This window comes from Oryctolagus cuniculus, chromosome 5 (assembly GCF_051225735.1).
Source record: "Oryctolagus cuniculus isolate XC-2025 breed Fujian yellow rabbit chromosome 5, ASM5122573v1, whole genome shotgun sequence".
Lineage (NCBI taxonomy): Eukaryota > Metazoa > Chordata > Mammalia > Lagomorpha > Leporidae > Oryctolagus > Oryctolagus cuniculus.
This window is the reverse complement of record NC_142871.1, coordinates 150,398,487-150,416,812: the sequence shown is the minus strand read 5'-3', so window position 1 is coordinate 150,416,812 and position 18,326 is coordinate 150,398,487. Positions and strand designations below refer to the sequence as shown.

The 18,326-nt window shown below is 39.0% G+C and overlaps 1 pseudogene; it reads right to left on the bottom strand.

Annotated features, from left to right (window-relative positions):
- LOC100352591 (agouti-related protein pseudogene) overlaps nt 1-9,564 on the bottom strand; it is a 70,987-nt pseudogene extending 61,423 nt beyond the window's left edge.
- Nucleotides 9,565-18,326: the final 8,762 nt, after the last annotated feature.

Here is an 18,326-nt window from a genome sequence, read left to right as displayed (position 1 = left end):
AATTGCTCTGAAGTGCAGTGAATTTCTGTTTCTCCTCATTATACAGCATACACACAGTTCATGTTCACTAAGAAATGTGAGGGCAGGGAGAGGAGAAAATGAAATATTTCAAATTTGAATTTTTCTTAATTTAAAATTATCTATTTGTTTGAGAGATGGAGGAAAGGAAAGAGATAGTGAGCGAGAGGGCTCCCATCCATTAGTTCACTCTCCAAATACCCAACCATAGCAGAGGCTGGACCAGGCTGAATTCAGGTTTCCTACATGCGTGACAGTCATCCAACAACTTGAATCATCCTTGTTGCCTCTCAGAGTCTGCATTTACAGGAAGCTGGAGTTAGGAACTGGAGCCAGCCGTTGATTCCAGGCAATTCGACATAGCAGTGGGGCATCCAACCATTATGTTAACTGTCCAGCTGCCCTGGACTTAACTTTTGTATTTGGCTTTGAAAGTTAGGAATACTTTGATAAATGATAGTGGCGGAGAAGGATATATTGTTGTCCTATCCAATTGTGTGCTCTTCTTCGAGCTGTTTACCACCTCCTTTCCAATGCCTACCAAAACTCACCTGTTGCATAATGGTCATATCTGTAGGAGAAAAATGGAAATATAAAATGTCAGCAGCAGTCCCGAACACTATCAAAGCAATATCTTTTTGATTTTACTTTATATTGTAAGTGGCAGGGAATTACAGAAAATAAAAAAAAAAGGATAGTAAATTGATTTATGAACAAAAGCCTCTACTGATGAAGGAAACACAGGTAAAGAATGGTTTAAAAAATAGAGATTCTCAACCAGCACAATATCATCCTCCTTTTTTCCTCATCCCAAACTTCTACTCAGTTTGCTGACAAACATGAGGGTTTAGGGAGGGAACTGATGTTGTGATAAATGAAAGGAGGTACTGACCTTTGATATTGAAATTGAGGGACAGTAACCATACTGCAAATTTCCTGACAGAACAAACAAAGAAGAATTATCCCACCCTGAATGTCACTATCAATCCCATTGGAAAACAATGGCTATGGTTAGATGCTTCCAAGGAATCATACATGCTGTCCCAGAGCCAGGATCCAAACTCTGCCTTCATTATCTTACAAAGGATGTTCACCACTTTAGACTTTAAAATATTGTGTGGTTATTGATGCATTTTGTTAAAAATGTATAGTGGATTTATTTTAACTTTCTTTTTTGCTTTTATTTTCTATATCACTTATTTTAGACCCTTAACTTCTGCCAGCTGGTAGTGTGCTGTTCTGCAGATAAGCTTTAGACAATAGAAAAAAATGTGAGTGCTAGAAGTTTCTGTGTGATTAGGCACTCAAGCTTTTAATGGTATAAATAAATGTCATTTCACCAAGTAGACATAAGTACTTTGGGTGCATGTCTATGTTTATTATTTTATTATAACTTTAGTTCCAAGCATGACTTATGAGGTGTAGAATTTTAATTCCTTAATAATGGTGGAATTGATATGTGTGTTGGGATTGTATTTTATTAGGTAAATATAGTTATTATTCTTTCTAAGAAGATTATGTTACTAAGGAGTAGGCATTGTGATGCAGTGGGTTTAGCCATCACTTGGTATCCCCACATCCCATATTGGAGTGCAAATTTGAATCCTGACTACTCCACACTTCTGATCCAGCTTCCTGCTAATGGGCCTGGGAGTCACCACATGATGGCCCAAGTACTTGGACCCCTATCTACCATGTGGGAAACACAGATGGATGGAGTTCTGGGCTCTTGATTCAGCCTGGCCCAATCTTGGCCACTGAGGGCATTTGGAGAGTGAACCAGCAGATAAAAGATCTCTTCTCTCTCTCTCCCTCTCCCTTTCTCTTACCCTCGCCCTCTTCCTCTTCCTTTCCATCTATATCTCCCTCTCCTTCTCCCTCTCCCCATTTCTGTGACTCTGACTTTTGGTTAAATAAGTAATCTTTTAAAAAAAGAACATGTCATCAGACAGGATTTGGGAGAAAAATATTCTTTCATTCAAACAATAAGAATGATGACAGTTCACACTATGAAGAAATTTTGAATATATGAAGTGATGGATGTTAATTATCCTAATTTGATCATTAAAATGAATGCATGTATCAAAATATTACGTTGTACCCCATAAATATGTACAAATATTGTGTGTCAATAAAAACAAATAATCTAATAATAATAAAATGAAATAAATGAACTTTAGTTTTGAAATACTGAATTCCAAGAAATCTTGAAAAAAATGTAAAATGTACATATAAGTCTATAGTCATTTTAAAATAAAAAATTTAGGGGCTGTCATTGTAGCACAGCAGATTAAATTGCTTCCTGAAAAGCCAACATTCTATATGGATGCTGGTTCAAGTCCCTGCTGCTCCACTTACGATCCAGTTGCTTGCTAATGCACCTGGGAAAGGAGCAGAACATGGCCCAAGTACTCGGGCTCTTGCACCCATACAGGAGACCCAGACAGAGTTCCAGGCACCTGGCTTCAGCCTGGCTCAGCACTGGCCATTGCAGCCATCTGAGGAGTGAACCAGTGGATGGCAGACCTCTCAGTTTCTCTGTACCTTCTCTCTCTGTGACTCTGCCTTTCAAATAAAATAAATGTATACAAAATAAATAAAATTTAAAGTTGAATAATTTGCATGTAACTAAACTAATAGCTTTCATTTTTAAACATCTACGTTAGTTCATAAAAATGCATATAGGCATACTCCGTATATTGGGGTATATGGTTGCTTTGAGTTCTGCCACACATTTGAAGGCAGAGCTGTAATTTGCTCTTTCTTTCCTTATTCATCAAGTTTCTAGATGACATTGTGCAAATCCCTCAAGTCAGCGTCTTCAGCTGCACTAATACATCTTGAGAGTCGGGGACACAATGATCTATACTTTTAGCTAATGACAAAGAGAATAACAATTTGCAGGAAAAAAGAAGCTACACTTTTCATTTTATTATCAATAATACATCTTTGAGTGTTTTTAGGAAGTTGGGGTTGATTTAGTTCAGACTGGTTATTTGGGTTCTTTGTTGATTTTTGTCTTCAGTGTTAACACACTGTCAGAACTTACATGACTGTGAGGAATTGTTCTAGAGTGAGTCTGCAAGCAATTTTCCTACCTCGTGCTCAGTGCCCCTTTATTCCATTATATTCTAACATGACCTTGAGATTTCCACAGGGACATCTTATGCCAAAGTCATAAATTTGGTTCCCATGTTATTTTTTTTTTCTAGGTAGGTCTCTTACCAGCCACCAATATCCTTGTTCCATTGGTAAGATTTGATTTACAAGGCGAGACAAATGGCAAATTCAGGGGGAGAGGGACAAAGATACATGCAGCTACACAACCAATCCCGCATAAAACTCTCAGCAGTTGAGCTAGTGACAAAGATGATGCAACAAAACAGTACTTCCATGCAACCTTTATCCTCTCTCCTTCCATCCCTACTTCCTCTTTTGAAATTATTTTAAGACAATTGTGTTAGCTCTTTAACAATAGCCTCAGATGCCCTTATGTTTGTCTAAAACACACTAATTCTAAAAATAAATGAACAAAACCACACAAAAAAATGGAAAAGCCAAAACGTGTTTAAAAATGTGATTCAGCAAGCACAGGATGGCACGCTGATCCCTTGGGACAGCTCTGCTTTGACTGCAGTAGAACTACAATAAAAGCAAGGATGGTGGAGAACTGGAGGAAATCTTGGGCAGTGGGATCTCAGTTTTATAGGACACAATAGCAACAGGCGAATTACTTAGAATAGTGTCACTTCCTATGGCATTTTGGTTGTAGTCTCCACTCCACTTGTGTAGAAATGCATCAAGCTATTCTGCTACAACCACAAGACGAAAATTTTTCATTTTTGCATTCAAATCTTGTCTGTGAAGCTAAGATGGTATATGTATTGCAGGTGACTTCTGAACCTCTAGGACAAACAGAAGTGGTACAACCTTTTGCACCAGCTCTTTGAATGGCTGGTAGAGAGGGAAAGTCACTCAATACTTGTCCATGGACAGCCCCCTTCAAACAGAAAAGAGTGGTGAGAACTCAGAAAGACAGAGCAATTACTTGAAATCTGGACTGTCGGGACAGGAAAGTACTGGATCACATGGAAGACACAGAAAGAGTAAGAAGAAAAGGCTGGGTATGTGCATCAGGGTTACCTTGTTGCTTAGGTAATGGATTTATTCCTAAAAGTAAAAGGTAATAAAGATAGAAATGCTAAATGCAAACCTTCCCTCTTTTACAATTTTGCCTCTGGGTGCCCTGGAGTGAAGAGCTTCTTTGAGTTGTGAAATCTTCATACACAATTCAGTAGGTTCTTCTTTTAAAAATCTACTCATTAACCATTTGAAATCATCCATTAATGTGCTAAATTCATTTTAATATATATTAACATGTTAAACCAAAAAAACTGTTATACATTTGTGGGTCATTTAATTCCATAACTATGTAATTCTAAATATTTAAATTTAAAACATTATGTATATATCTACAGGTAGGTCTAACTGTTTTGCAAATACTTAATTAATCCCACATCTACTGACTTTCATAAAACACAATGTGGTAAAATGAAATGTACTTCTTATCACCCACATACCAACCCTGAGCGACACCACCTTATACTAAGCCAAATGCTTGGTCAGCGTCAGGACCTGTCTATTATGTTCACATGAACAATGCTATCCATCAGGTTCTGTCAGTGATGGAATTCCCAAACAGGAAATGCAAATAGCTTGAGCGAGCGAGGTGCTATACAGCTACTTCAGAGAACATAACAATGGAATAATACTTAGTCCTAGACTTCAAGACACTTAGCAAGTTCAGAGATTTAAGAACTATTTAAATAATGAAACTGAGATTTGATTTATCCAGCTCCACCTCTAAAAATGAATGTCCTATGGGATGGGAGCTTGGTGTAACAGTGAAGAAGCAAACTGAGATGCCTGCATCACACATTAAATGGCTGCCTCTTATTTCAGCTTTCTGCTAATATCTCCCCCGAGTCTCCAGTAGTTGGGTCCCTCACACTCACGTGGGTGACATGGATTGGGTTTGTGGCTCCTAGCTTCAGCCTGACCTAGACCTAGCTACTGCACAGGCTTTGCAGGATTAAACCAATAGAAGAGACTTCTGTCTCTCTCTGTCTCTCTCCATTTCTCTCTCTCGGTGTATGTGTCTTTGCTTGTCAAATAAAATAAATGGATACATAAATAATTTTAAACAAATTAATAAAGTCTTACAACTACTGTTTTGAGGATTTGACTAACTTAACTGATTAATTTGTTAAATTTTTTCTTTGAAATTCTTCAGAAACACTCTCCTTTGCTACCACCAATCAATATCAATATCTCCTCATTTTAAGCCTGTACTACTTCAATATACAATTCCCACCTGAGTCTAAACTGGATTACTGTTGTGGGAGAAGACCATGATATGTACTTCAGAATATCTGTAGCAAAGATTCCCTATATGCTTAGCTCAAACAAAGACTAACTTAAATTTTATTCCTAAAAGCGTTTGAATAGCTATACCACTTTTCAGACAATTCTGTCTCCTTTTCTTTACTAATAAGGAATTTATCCAAAATCATTATAAAATAAATATACCATAAGAAGGAACATTTCAATATAAAAGTATCAGACATGGAAGATGTTTAACAAAGCACACAAACCTTCAGTTATGCAGGCTAAAGAAATCTAGGAATCTAATGCAAAGCATAAAAATTATCATTAATAACACTCAGCTATATACTGGAAATTTTCTAAGTCATAGAATAGATTTCTGGTCATCTTAGCACAATCACAAAAAATGGTAACTGTGTGAGAAAATGGATATGTTAATTAGCCTGATGGCAGCAATGATTTCATTGCATATGGCAAGCTATCATGTATGCAGGAAGGGTGTTTGGATGAGAGGTCAAGACTCCAGTTGGGAAGTATGCACCCCACATTAGAGTGCCTCACTTGTGTCAGCGTTGTTCCCAATTTCAGCTTTCTGATGATGCCTGCCCCAAGAAGCAGGAGGTAATTCAAGAGCTTGGACCCTGCCACCCATGTAGGAGACTTGGATTGAGTTCTCAGCTCCTGGTTTCAACCCGGCCCAGCTGCAGCTGTTGCTAACATTTGTGCAGTGAAGCAGTGGATGAGATACCTCTCTCTGTCTCTCCCTCCCACCTTTCTTCTGATTTTCAAATAAAAAAAAATTTTAATGAAACACCTTTAATACATACAATCTTTAATAAAATAGTGTAATAAAAAATGCTTCCCAGACAAAATTCACTTGGCACAACAGGTTCTGGACGGATAATATTTTATGAAATGAACTTGAAATATGCTGTATGTTAATACAAACTCCAACTGTAATGTTTAGTTAGTGTTGCTTTGCTCAAAAGGCTGAATCAAGAGACAACCATTGCCTATCTGGTTCTTGTGTAGCTGGGCCACTAACTCATGTTTTGAAGTGCTCTCATTTGCAAACTTTACTTGCCTTCAAAATGATTCTCCATGCAATAACTTTATTTCTAAGAATAGTTAGAGTGAAAGATGGCATTTGAATCCAAGGGTTGAAAACCTAGTGAAGAAAATGATGTAGAGATGTAACATTTTTGATAGTAACACCTTCACACCCTCCCTTAGCAACCAACAGTTACCACAAGAACTCCCCTTCCTTCTCTTCCTCTTCTGGTGAGAAAATTCAGCTTTCATTGCGTCATAATTTAAATACAAAATATATTCAGTTTCTTTGAAATTGTTGTTTTTATATATACTACTGAAAGTGATGTGTTTTTTTCCGTCTGTAAAACTGGATTGGAATTAAATGCATCATATTTTTGCATGGAATAGATTTTGACAATATAGTAAGATTTTCAGGAATAAATCAATATCATTAGATAATTGATGTATGGATCAGTTGGAAAAGGCAAACTGTCAAATTGTATGACCTTCTTCATCTTATTTCTACTTTTATATATTATATATATATATATATATAATCTTTAATTTGAGAGTTAGAGACAATTACATAACAGAGAGAGCCCCCATTCACTGGTTCACTCACAAATGCCTGCAACGGTTGAGTATGGACCAGGCCAAAGCCAGCAGCTGGAAACTCAGTTCAGGTCTCCCACATTGGTGGCAGGAACCCAGTTACTTGAGCATGACTGCTGTCTTATGGGATCTGCATTAACAGGAAAGTGGATTTAGGATCTGGGAATAGGAATCCAATCCAGCTTTTCAATGTGGGATGCAGGCATTTTAATCATCAGATTAAATGTCTATCTCTATATATCATATATTCTCTTTTAATCTGAGAACATATGAATACAAATTTCCTAACTAACCAGTTTTTTATCTATCTATCTATCTATATATATATATATATCTATCTTGATTTTTTAAAATACAAATAGGCATCATAATTGTTTAAACTGTATAGGTAATTAGGACTCTAGTTGTGGTTCTGAAGGTAGGGATTGTAAAATTGTCAAAGTGTGAATTTGATCAGGTCACCCTGAGGGAAGAAATGGAATGAAATCAAGCACTCTGTGACTATAAACCAGTTTTCTTTCTAGAAGTTTCTCATACTAAATTTTTCCAAGTAGTGATTCCAAGTTTTAGCAGGAATTTACTTCCTTAATGAAAGATTTTATGGTATAGAAATTCTATAGTTTGGATGTTTGTTTGGGTATCCCCCAAAGCACCATGTGTTGAAGGCTTGGTCCCCAAAGTATAATGTTAATGGTTAATGGCTTAAGGATGGAGTCATGATCCAACTGTGATGTCTAGGAGACAGGCCCAGTGAGAGAGGCCGTTAGGTCATTGGAGGTATGCCCTCAGAAGTAGTTCTCATGAGAGGGTTAGTTTCACAAGCTGGGTGGGTCCCAGCTGCTCTCTGTCTCTGTTCCGTGCATCAACACTCGATCCTTTCTCAGCATGTTTTCTGCTACTCACTGCCCTCATCAAATGCCAGACCAGTGGATCCACTCCATCTAGTACTGTGAACACCCAAACTATGAGTCAAAATAAAGTCTGATTTTTCTTAAGTAGTTTCTCTGTTTGTTATAGTGATGAAAATCTAATACCACTAGAAAACATGCTTTATGCCTACCCCAATCCTCATCAAAAGATTAAACTTAGCTTCAAGGTTCATCTTGAGTGATTTATATTTGCTTTTGTCTTTGATACTATTCTTATTAACTTCTCAATGCACAGGTATAGTCTGAGATTAGGATTTTTCCTAAATAAATTCAAGGACTTAGTGTTATGTCTCCTGATAAAAAAACACCAAAACTTCTTTTTTATATTAAGGAATAATAAGAGTGGCAACATTTCTGAGTGCTTATAACTGATGCTTAAAATTGGTATTTGAAGTGTTCTAAGCTTAATAACATGACAAGAGCTTAGGGAGATTACTGAGGCTATAAACAAGAGGGTCAATTTGTTAATTCAACAACAGGAGTCACTGTGCACTTACCCCCCATGTAGGATCTCTGCCCTTAATGTGTTGTACAATGTGAATTAATGGTATAACTAGTTCTCAAACAGTACTTTACACTTTGTGTTTCTGTGTTTGTGCAAACTGTTGAGATCTTTACTTAGTATACACTAAGTTGATCTTCTGTATATAAAGATAATTGAAAATGAATCTTGATGTGAATGGGATTGGAGAGGGAGCGGGACATGGGATGGTTGCAGGTGGGAGGGAAGCTATGGGGGGGTGGAGCCACTGTAATCCAAAAGCTGTACTTTGGAAATTTATATTTATTAAGTAAAAGTTAAAAAATTGCAACCATCTTTTTTTTGATAGATAATTTTGTTTGCCCCCATTACAGATTATAAATGTTACTCAATTTTGTGGACTTAAAGAGTCACCTCTTTTTAAATGTAAATTTACTTGCTCTACTTCCTAAAATACACAAGGGTTAGAAGATCTTTGTAGGCTATCTCAAAATAAAACATTTCAACAGCTTTTCTCATTTGAATGCTGTTTTATGAATTGTCAATAATTTATCTGGGTACCACACTTAACTGAATCTAAGATATCAGTACATTTTTTTTTGTGGTTGGTCCCGTTCTTTATTGGCCTTACCTACCCCCAGCCCAGCCCCATGTCCTTGCCGGCCAGCTGGGTGCGGATGCAGGGGTTCGCGGTAGAGCCCAGTTTACATTAGTAGCAGAAGGTGCAGAAGAAGCGGCAGTAGCACGTGGCACACCGGTCGCAGCACGGAACCTGCTGGCCCAGACAGGACTCCTGCAGCCTCACGCAGCGGCGCGGGGAGCGAAGCTCGCGGTCTAGCCAGGGGATTCCAATTCAATCCCATCAATGCCAGTGCCTCGGCCTCCTGCAACAGAGCATCTTCTGCCGGTTCTGCGTTCGTCGTCTTCAGCAGGGCCTGATGGCCCGGGCCTGGGAGCTGGGAGCACAGGGCCTGGTCAGGCCTTCTGATGCCCTCCAGCGGGGGCAGGCCCACCTGGGCCCCCTGCGCAGAGGGCAGTGCCCGCAGCAGGGCGCAGCTCAGCAGCACTGTGGTCAACATGGCCCCTGCTTGCTGGATCCTTGCTGAGAGCATTAGATATCAGTACATTTTAACATCTTAGAAATGTCGGCCGGCACTGCGGCTCACTAGGCTAATCCTCCGCCTGCAGCACAGGCACATGGGGTTCTAGTCCTGGTTGGGGCCTTGGATTCTGTCCCGGTTGCTCCTCTTCCAGTCCAGCTCTCTGCTGTGGCCTGGGAGTGCAGTGGAGGATGGCCCAAGTGCTTGGGCCCTGCACTCACATGGGAGACCAGGAGGAAACACCTGGCTCCTGGCTTCGGATCAGCCCAGCGCTGGCCATAGTGGCCATTTGAGGGGGGTGAACTAACAGAAGGAAGACCTTTCTCTCTGTCTCTCTCTCTCAGTCTAATTCTGCCTGTCCAAAAAAAAAAAAAAAAAATTTAGAAATGTCTTTAAGACAGTTAACATGCAATAGATTGAGAGTGTAAATAGATTTAGGCAATGAAAGGAAAGGCATGCCTTTGCTTCCGGAAGGTGCATTTAAATTAATTAACAATAGATAGATTAATAGGAGAAAAGGTATAAACTATATTAGTGTGCATAGGAGAAAATCACAGCATGAAGTCATGTGGAGTGTATGAGTCTCTCCAGAGGGACAGATGATGAAAGCTTAAATAACTTTTTGAGCTACAGAGAGAAATAGAGACTTGGACAGAGAAGAGATTCGAATATCCAAGAGCCTGGTGACATCATGCCACGGAAGGGGTGAAACGAAGATGTCTTATAGTAGACAACATCTCTTAGGTGCACTTTCAGAACTGCTTTTAAAATAGATGGAACATTTGTCCTAGGAGGCTGTCCTGGGCATGGAGACGTTTAGCCCCCTCCCCCCCGCCCCTTTCTCTGGTGGTTCATCTTTCCTGTCTGTCTGATGAGATTCCTAAGACAATTGTTTTCCTTTTGGAAGAAGTTGTCTTCAGTCGGAGAAAGGAATTCCAGAAGGATTCCTGCCTGCACTTGAGCAGAAACAAGATCAGAGGAACCTGGATTCTGAGGCAGGGTTGAAGACCTCTCAGTGTGTAGAAGTGCTAATTTTTGAACCCCAATAATGTATCAATAATTTGATATTTCAGTCACGGTTCCTCCGTAAGTGTGAAATGGAGTGTCTTAAATGCATCTTATCTGGTCCTAGCACTGTAGGCTGCTGCGGGGCTCCTGGTCAGGCTAATTGCAAGTTCTTGAGTTTACCTGTGAAAAAAAAATATTTTTAGGAAATACCAGATGTGTCATGGTATCAGCCATGTCACTGTGGCGAGTGCTCCCACATGGTAATTTCATTCTAAAGGTTATGGAGAGGTAGAAATGGGGGGCACATCCAGCAGCCATGTTGGATATTTCCAGCTAGCACGGGTTCCATGTTCATAAGATTGTGGAACTTGTGGTTTCTGCTACTCATAAAGGGTCAAGGCTTGTTGGTGTTTAGGCGATGGTCTACAGAAAGGGAGGCTTCGGTTGTACACAGGAAAGGGAGGAGCTTATTTGGTACACAAAAGAGGGCTTGTCACGTGGGCTGGGCCAGGTTGTCTTATGGGTCAGGATGTGGCCGGCGCACCACGCTGATCCGAAGCCAGGAGCCAGGTGCTTTTCCTGGTCTCCCATGGGGTGCAGGGCCCAAGCACTTGGGCCATCCTCCACTGCCCTCCCAGGCCACAGCAGAAGCTGGACTAGAAGAGGATCAACCGGGACTGCAACCCAGCGCCCATATGGGATTCCGGCACCACAGGCAGAGGATTAACCAAGTGAGCCCTCTGCTCCCCTTTCTAACTTAACAATATATTTTGTGATTATACTGGGCCCATCCAGATAATCCACAGTAATCTTTCCCTTTTAAAATCCTTCATTTAATCACAAATTCAAAGATCCCTTTTTCCATGTAAGGCAACACAGTAACAGATTCTGGGGATTAGGATGTAGACATCTTTGGGAATCATTATTCAACCTACCACAGGCTGTATCACAGATGACCAAGGCCCCAAAGCACAAAACAGAAACACATGTAGAAAATTATGCTGTGGTTGCAAGAAAATGTATGTGAGTAGAAAATGCAGGTTCATCAAAGCTCAAACATATCCTTTTATGTCACTATGATAATTCATATAAATAATGAAAATATCATTAAGACATTTTAGATTCCTTAATCCAATGAATATATGTTAAATATTATCTTTTTCATTATGAACAAACAACATACATCTACCAACTGTCTGGATTTCTGTCAAAAAGGAATGTTTTCTCCAGATGTTTTGAACATTTTATAGCCAATTGCCATTTTCACTGTAAGTTGAAAATTAAAATAAAACATCAGAGGTATTAGTGTAACATACATGCATCATTTGAATATAAAATCATCACAGGGTATGGAAAAAATACTTTATTAGTAGTAATTTTGATAAAGATAATATTGTAGTATCACCTCATTCCAGAAATCTTGACCTCTGTTTGTATCCCATTCTCACCCAAGAAATGGAAAGAAAGGAAGGTTTGCACAGTGAGGTTACCCATTGTGATTCAAAGGTATTTGGAACAATAGTCAGTTAAGAGAGCTGCTGCTTCGTGATGACCTGTCCTATTGGCCTTGAATGATCACCATGGGGAGTTTTTCTCTAACTGTCCTAAAGGGTAAATCAGCGTTTATCAGTCTCATTAATCCAGGCTTCCACTGGGGCTTGGGCGAAAAGGTTCCGAATGTGATCAGTATGCAGCTTTCATGACCTTTCTCTTGAGCAAGGATCTTAGCAAGGGAGGGAGACCTCATGTAAGTCTCAACCTCTGCAGGAGGTGGCTCCTCACTCCTAGATGGGCATGAAAAGAGTCATATTGAAGTTAATTCAGCACCGAGTGAAAAGGTCACCTTGACTATATTTTCAATATGAATTGAGTAGGTCAGTTTTAATTTTCTGCTCCTTAAACTATTTAATGTGACTGAATTTTTATCCACAAGCATGGAATATATCTTCATCAATTTCTCTATAAAACAGTATTTTTAAAGATTTGTTTTACGCGCACACACACACACACACACAGAGAGAGAGAGAGAGAGAGAGAGATTTTGATCTTCAATTCACTGCTTCACTCCAAAATGGCTGCAGTGGCTGGGGAATGTTCAAACCAGAGCCAGGAGCCAGGAGCTTCATCCTGGTCCCCCATGTGAATGCAGAGGCCCAAGCACTTGACCCTCTTCTGCTGCTTTCCAAGACACATTAGCAGACCATTAAATCAGAAGTGGAGCAGCTAGAACTCCAAACGGCACCCTTATGGGATGCTGGCATTGCAGTTGGCAGCTTAAACTGCTATGCCACAATGCTGGCCACAGAAGAGCTTTGATAATCAACAGGGTAGGGTTGGTATTGGATAATTACATAATGTCATTAATTCACTGAAAATGTCTTTGTTTCTATGCTTGGATTCACTGAGACATACAGTGGAGCAAAGAAACCCAAGTCTTGCTTGGGTACATTTGAGGCCAGATCTGCAGAACAGAATTACATTTTCTGTATCTTTGTTTTCATCTGACAATACTGAAACCTAAAGAAATAATGTTTTTTTAAATTTTTAATTTTATTTATTTGGAAGGCAGAATTACAGAGAGAGATCTTTCATCTGCTGATTCATTCCCCAAATGGCCTCAATGGCCAGAGTTGGGCCAGGCTGAAGCCAGGAGCCTGGAGCTTCTTCAGGGTTTCCCATGTGAGTGACCAGGACCCAAGCACTTGAGCCATCTTCCACTGCTTTCCCTGGTGCAATAGCAGAGAACTGGATCAGAAGTGGAGCTGCTGGGTACAAGCCAGCACCTATATGGGATGCCAACATTGCAAGCACAACGCTGGACCCAAAAATAAATTCTTATTCCAGGTGAAGATGAATGCAAAGATATGACATGTAATGGAAATAAAAATGTCCTTTTTCAGAGAAAGTGGGCTGACATATGACAACCCCAACTGTTTTCTATGTGTACTTCCATTGCTTCATGAAAATGTAAGGTAGGTGAAATCAAATGGTTGTATCACATGTAAGCCTTTAGTACTTCTATGAATCTTAGCAATATTTAGTTTCAATTGGGATAAATAAATGATGCCAAAGTGCTGTATCATTTGCATAGTAGGCATAATTTCCATGGTTAGGTGGACCCTCTGATGATTGTATTCATATCAGTAGAACATTTATAAGCAGGATTGCTTCTCTATTACTTAAACCATAACATGAACAGCAGTTATGGATAATCACATCCTTTGGGGCAAAGAAACAGGGAAAATGTACAGACATGAATAAGCTATAATTATTGAGCAATATAATATTTCCTCGTTAGTGGGACAACACTACCCTTATACACACACTCACACACACACGCACACAATCTAAGTTTGGAATATTTGAGGCAACGAGCAATGTGTGAGTAATTTTAAGATTTAGTTGCCTATTTATAATTAATAGCTGAATTAAAATATAAACAGTGTCATTCTTATTTTGGAAAATTAATATCTAGAGAAGGAAATGAGTTTGTATATTCTTATATACCCTTACCTACAAGGTAGCTATAAAGGAAAAGCTGTAAAGAATGAGTTAACTTAGTGAAGAATACTGTTTCAGGTAACAAAATGTAAGTAGCAACATCAGCACAGTCCCCCTTATATTCTGTAATCTTTCGAGACTAATTACTTGCTCTGTGCCATTTTGTGTTTTGGATGATAGCATGTCTCAGATTCTCTAAAAGTCTTGCCTTGTCTTGTTGGGTTGGTCATCTTTCATGACTCTCTTCAATAATCTCAATCTCAGCTTGAAGCCACTACTAGTTGTTGAGGTTCTAATGGAAGTGACAAATGCTCTCCCTCCAGGGACTCAGGCCTGGATAACCTGAGCACTGGATAAGAAGAACGTATGTGTTGACAAAACAGCTGTAGAGTTCAGGGTGGATGAGGAATGCAAAAGTGGGAAATCCTGGTTTTTAGTGTTTGTTGATTTGCCTTGGAGGAATTCTCCCACCTGATAATTTCAAGCTATCAAGTTGAAACTCCTGAATATGAACTTTTCATTTTTGCTCTTCAAATCTGCTAGTTAGTACCATAGCCTGAGGATTAAGGTTTGCTTTCCTCTAAGGATATTATGCAGCATGAATAACAGGTTATTCAAAACACTTTTTTATACAGGTAACCTCATAAGTGAAATGTCCCTGCCCACAGCCCCTGAGGAAGAAACACTCTGGAATAACACACTGTAATCTAGTCCTCTCCCTCTGCAAATGACTAGGTAGCACCGGGTATTGACCGAGGGTGGTCTACCTATTGGCCGAACAGAAACTGCCTTGTGGTAAGCTAGGACAATATAGTTAAATGTCTCTGGTATTTTAATTGATAAATACAGAGAAAACCAAGTCATTGATGTGTCTCTTAAATAGAGGCATAGAGAGAGAGATAGGTCATAAGGCAATGATGAGGCTTTAAGTTAGAGAATATGGCAAACTGAGGCTAATAACTCAAAGGTCAGAAAAAAAGAAGACATTAAAACAGAGTCTCATTTACTCTGAGAAACACACATACAACAGCTGGCTCTTGCAGCTGCTTCAATTCCTGCCAACATTCTTGTTCCAGATTTGGACCACATGCATTTTCAAAACAAGCTTTCTTTTTGTTGAGGTCACTTAGGTGACAGTCTTTATAACTTTAAGAAGACTTGAGGTGAACATTTAAGTAAACAGAATGACTTTAAATAAACTATGAATTTTATGAAGAATAGAGTTTAAGCACGTATAAATTCTGGAGTAATTAAAATTACTTAGGTTCTCTCAGTGGCTTTGATCCAAAATGAAATACTGGTATTTCCTGTTATACATTGCAGCTAATAAAGTCATAGCATGTGTCTCCTGGAGGTTAGCAATTACCAGGAATCTCTTCACTAGAGTAGATGTTAGGCAGCAAGTAATACCTTATCTTGTTAAACATCTTACCACTCAAAAACAAATGGCCTATGGGATCAACCATGATAACCACATATGTCAAGGTTATTCTAGAAATTGAAACATATGTCCAGGACCATGACAGATGACTAACACTAATACATAACTTCAGATATGGAGAAGTGAGGTTTCTTCCAATTTTTCCCCTTAATGAAAACTTGCTGTTGTTACAGACCTAGGTGTTCCCTACAACTATGTGTCAGTTGTTTGCTGGTTTTCAGTTGTGTAATTTATAGACTGCTGAAAGGGTTTTTTAAAAATTGAGTATATTTTACCACTACTATTCAAATTAATAGCCAACTTCTAAGTACTTTAGAGATTCAGCTAATTCTCCCCCAAAATTTTATAAAGTAGATAAGGAACATACCTGCTTTATAGATAAGGCGCTTGAGAAATAAAGAGATTAAGATGTTTGTCCAGATGTTAAATATTAAAGCCAACTTTCATAGCCAGGCAACTGAGCTTCGGACCAAAGGTCTTGATTCAAAACCACCAAGCAGTGTTTGATGTGAGCTTTTGACATTCTCTCTGGAGGCAATGGATGGGAGTTAACATTCTATTTGTAAGGCGTCAGTATATTTACAAAGCATGCAATAGATGAAAGTGTCAGCTTTGAAAACCCATGGATGGTATGTAGGCAGTTTGCTCTACTGATTAGCAAACGTTAAGTGTATCAGACTTGTCACCTGCCTTGTTCACTGTGGATACATTCCTTACCAGACCAACTCAGCACAAAAATCTTAACTGCACAGATGTTCATGTTCTTATCCATCCAAACCTGGGCCAAGAAATGGGACACCGGACTCAACGGAATCCAATCCAGAAAAAGATAAGGAACTATGATATGGCCCGGCTCAACAAAGTGAGCTGAACAAGTGAGATTCTCTTGAGAACCACAACTGAGAAACTCAAAGGGATGAGTCATTTAGTAGCAGGAGCTAAACTAAATGTTGTAGAAGTCAGTCTGGAATGATGGTGAAGGGCTTTGCCAAAGTTATGAGGTAAAAGAAGCTATGAGAAAGCAGGGAAGTTAGGTTGAGAAAAAAATATAAAGTAAAAGGTATGGAAAACCTTTTACGAGGGACATTAAAAGCATATGTGTGAAAAGTAGTTGAGACATACCTTTTCCACAGCAGGATGGACTACAGAGCCAGCAGGTTGTTGCTGTTGACGTCTCTGAGAATACTGTCAATCTAGAACCATCTTTGTCTTCAAGCTCCATCAGAAAGTGGTTCGATCACTAGGTCCTCATCCCATTTCTTTTTCCCTTGTGAGCAAAATCTACTGTTTAGGACTATAAATATACAATTGAAATCTTTCAGAATCAGCTATTATTTTATAGCTCCTCTAAGGAAAGAGTTAGTATCTTACTCTGGGATCCCACCAGTGATACCACAGGCAGCTTTTAGAAAGTGACAACTTTGAAGAAGTAGCCTTTGTTGTCCAACACTGTGAACTTGTCTGGACTTCGAAGAATGAAAGCTCTCCCAATTAGAATAATGATCAGCTGCAGGAATAATAAAGAAGTGTGTCTCTAGCATTAAATAGATCTCAGTTCTGGAATCAAAAGAGAAACAATTCTAATAAAATTCTATTTATGGGGAAACTGCAAAAATCTATGAACTGACTTTTATAATTTCCTTGATTTCAATTTCTATATAATAAATAACAGAATCATTTATCTGTTTTGTAAAAATAATTCAACTCATTTTTCTTGGTATTTTGGGTGATTTTCCTAAATACCATTATAGTGTGTTACATACTATGTCTTTTGTTCATCTTAACTATTTTTTTTGGTGGGGGAGGTGGATAGAGTGCAGCTACATCCATGCCATGGTCTTCAGGTACTTCTTCACATCTGGCGGTGAGTTCATCAACTATAGCATTCCTTTTGAGTTACCATACTGATCACATCTAATCATATCACCACACATTTTTTATTCTACTTCAGAATTTGTGTTTCAAAATGCCCTAGCTAAGAAAGATATCAGTTAGAAGCTATATTATTAATCCATAGTGATTGAAGTCTTACAAAACGATTTTAAATCAAATGTCTTGTTTCTTCTGTGATGGCTGACTTATCGCATGATACGACACTTATTGCTATTTCCATTTCAGGTCTATTACTAAGAATTTCTATTGCAGTTGACAGAAACTAAAGCAGAAAATGGGAGAAACAGTAAAAATATGATTGCATAACTAAAAATGTCAACTGGTACATCTGGCTTTAAGTCGTTGTGTTGGCACTCTGCACCTCTTATTCTGGAATTCTCAGGTTCCGTCATCTTCTATTTGTTGAGTCTCTACACAGGTGCTTTTTTATATCATAACAAAAATCATGAGGTAGTCATGGGCTTCACATCTGCTCACCTGTTCTTTGGCTTGTCCTAACCCAAAGATTTTCTTCTCTCATCTATAGCACTGAAGTGCTAGGCCTCTAACTGAGTGGACACAAATCAAGTGTGTACACTCATATGGATGAGCCAAAAGGATGCCCTGAGCAATTTAGCTGGTCATTGAGAATATGGGATGAGTTTAAGCTGGACAGATGAAGCCGATCTCTCCTGTGAATGGAACAGGGAATGGGGGATCCCATCTTGATAGCATGGTTGATGCCCAGTGTTCAGGGCTGGCAGTATCCTGAGCTGGCTACTCCCACAGTGAGCACTGTGACAGGTTTTAGGAAAATTGGGTTTCCACACGTAGAAGTTTGAAACCAGACCCCCTACCTCACACCCTATACAAAATCAACTCATAAATGCAAGACCTGCATCAATGAAACTACTAGAGGAAAACAGGGGAATCCCTTGAACACACTG